The sequence below is a fragment of the Trichosurus vulpecula genome, chromosome 5 (assembly GCF_011100635.1).
Source record: "Trichosurus vulpecula isolate mTriVul1 chromosome 5, mTriVul1.pri, whole genome shotgun sequence".
Taxonomy (NCBI): Eukaryota; Metazoa; Chordata; class Mammalia; order Diprotodontia; family Phalangeridae; genus Trichosurus; species Trichosurus vulpecula.
Window position 1 is genome coordinate 40,726,577 of NC_050577.1, and position 3,184 is coordinate 40,729,760.

The window sequence follows — 3,184 nt, forward strand, 5'->3', positions numbered from 1 at the left end:
ACAACATGTCCATCAATGAACGTACCAAAATGTATACAACTAATACACAGTAATTTTAGGGGGAAACATTAGCTGCTGGACATGGAGAACGACAGGACTCCTGCAGGAGGTGGCATTTGAGCTTCATTTGGAAGGAAACAAGAGAAATGAAAGCTACAAACTTGTCATTTCTTTTCTGTCTTTTTATTTGTCTGAGACTAGATCAGAAAGGGACTAGAAAGGAGGATGACAACAGTGATGACAACTTCCTTGTAAGGTATATAGCTTTAAACGACACTATGACGTAACACCAGAAGGTTCACAAAGTGCTTTCCAGCTCCATGATGTAGGCAACACAAGCATGAGAAGGGAAGAGGGAGCGGGTCAGGGCTTACAATTTCCTTGCTATAAGGACTCCCTACTGAAGAACTTTCCTGTATCAATCGGCATCTTCTCTGCAATTATTGTCTGAGAGAGTCATCCCAAACATTGGAAAGCTGCCTCTCTTTAGAGTACATTACAAGGATTATTGTTTCTACTTTACAGGCTTCCTTGGAGGAAACCAAGGTGTAGAGGAGGCCCCAACATAGCGAGCCCAGTAAATGTCACAGCTGACACTCAGACCCAGGCCTTTTGGCTCCAACTCCAGGGCTCTTTCCCCTATGCAACTTTGTGGATTTTTAGCTAAAATCCAGTATTCATGGCACCGAGATCCTGGAAATCCTTCAGTAGATTATGTCACACATGGAAAATGAATGCCAGAAATGGAGGAGCCTCTGAAATTCAGGCTGAAGTGGCTTCTTGAGTCTCAAGCATAGAAATGATTCCAAAATGGACACTCAAAAAGTTACACAACAAGAAGTTAGATCCCCCACTTTTTAGTGGGGTACAGCAAGTCAACAAGTGAATACTTGCTATATGCCAGGCACTGTAATTAGGGCTGGGGACATGAGGAAAGTCCCTGCTTGAAAGGAATCCACAATCTGATGGGGGGGATAACAGGCAAACAACAACGCACAGACAGATAAGGGATAAATTAGAGATCAAAAAAGCAAGACCATTAAGGGGGTGGAGGTGGGGGGTGGGGCTTGCCTCGGGCAGAAGATGACATTTCAGCTGATACTGGAAAGAAACCTAGGAGAGAAGGAGGTGGAGATGAGGAAGAAGGGTGTTGTAAGCATGGAGGAGAGCCAGAAAAAAATGTATAGAGTCAGGAGATGGAGAGTATTGTGGGAGTTCTGCTCCTCGGGGACCAGAAGCAATACTGTTCCTCAGGGTCCCCGATCCCTTGTGACCAAAGGCAATACGGCTCCTGAAGGCTCTCATTCTGAAAGTGTTCCTCTCTGCCTTTGAAGTGGGTATGGGCAATGAATTTGCCATACAGTGTCTGGTCTTGCATCCAGTGCTAGCAGAGCAGTGCCCTGTGATCTTTTTTTTTTTCCTGTGTTCAGTTTCGTTTAATGACTTGGCACCTCCCTGCAGAAGAGGAAGCGGACAACTAGGTGGTAGCAGGGAGGATGTTCACTTGAAGATCTTGCCTTGATTGAAGGGTTTGCCCACATGTTGGAAGGCCCCCTCCCAGGAGAAGTACTCTCAGACCATGGCCTGGGTCTCCTCACTGCCAGGATCCAGCTTATGCCACATGTAGGACTCATAACCTACCTGCCAGTCTGTACTCAGTGGGAAGGCAAGTTTCTGGCCCCAGAAAACCCAGACTCCAGAAATGGCGCTGCTATTGTTGGTGCCAAAAAAGATAACACTGGCAAATGCGTTCTTCCTCAGCTTGTCCAGGTGCTGGAACATTCCAGTGATGAGGGTGCAGCTCATGAAGGTCTGGCTGAACTTCTGGGGGAAGTGGTCCTCAGCATGCCACAGGGACCAGCCGTCATGGTCAAAGTGCTCCCAGAAGTACAGCGGGGCCACTGTCAGTGTGTCCTCGGAGTACTTTTGCTTAAACTCATCCAACACAAACGTACTCTTGGGCAGGTGGCCAAAGGGAGTCTTGGCCTTGAGCTCTGCAGCCAGAGCCTGGTCACACTTGTCCATCTCCTCTTCAGGACCCGGGGCTGCGGCCGCCTTCTTCTCTTCCTTCTGCTTGGCCTGGGCCTTCTGTTTTTTTTTTCTCGCTGTCCTTTCTCCTTTCTTGGGGCCTCCTTCTTAGGTTGACTCTCAGCAAACTTTTTAGCATCAAAATGTGCAGAGCTTCACTTCTCCCAACACCACCGGGAACTGGGGCTGGTGGATGCAGGTGAGGAACCAACTGTTGGTGTTGGGAAAGGCCTGCCAGAAAGATGGCTTTAGAACCTGCTTATAGAGCCACAAGAGGGTGCACATGACTGTGATGTCAGCCAGAATCACATGCTCCCCCACCAGGAAAGTCCGAGTTTTCAGGTGGGCATCAAGCAGCCCCAGAACCCGCCTCACCTCCTCTTTTGTCTTATCTGTAGCCAGTTTGTTGTGGTGCATGATGCCGAGAGTGGGGAGAGAGAGAGGTACTGGTTGGATGATGTCACTGTCAGCAAAGCTCACCCACTGGATCACCTGGGCAGCTGCCTTCAGAGTAAAGCCTCGAAGGTCATCGTTGCTCACATAGTGAGCAATGGTGTTGCTTTCAAACACACAGAACCCATCATCACCCTCAAATGCTGGAACCTTGCCTGCAGGAAATTTTTGGAGGAATTCGGGGGTGCGGTTGGTCTGCCCAAAGTGGAAGTGGGGAGGTGTGGATAGTGCACGGCTCTGGGTCCCACTGTGCTGTGCAGCAATGAGGGCCTTGAAGGCCTGCCAGTTTTCAGGGTATGTGTACAGGGTTCTGGCCACCATGGTGATTCCACAGAGAAAGCCCTGTGATCTCTTTCTAATGAGTTGCCAGGTGCCCTCACCATCTCTGGCTTCAGAGAAGTTGCTGTTGCTACTTTTGCCATTATTCAATCCACAGGGACTGTGAGCCAGCCTCCACTCTCATGTCACAGATCTCTCTCTCTCTCCAACGTCCTGAGTTTTCTTAGGCTGGAAGAATGTTTCACTCTGACCTTTTTTTGGTCTTCCAATGTAGTATTTGATTTGAGGTGTTATTTTAAAGTTGTTTGGAAGGAAATGTCGGGAGAGCTCAGCTGAGTACCTTCTCTATTCCTCCATCTTGGCTCCATCCCCAGAAGTCTCCCCTTAATTTTACTTTACACACAATTCTAACAAACTCACTTAT

At 48.4% G+C, this 3,184-nt stretch overlaps 1 pseudogene; it reads right to left on the minus strand.

The window, feature by feature from the left end:
- Positions 1–1,500: 1,500 nt before the first annotated feature.
- LOC118851914 lies at positions 1,501–2,802 on the minus strand (annotated as a pseudogene).
- Between the last annotated feature and the right edge of the window lie 382 nt (positions 2,803–3,184).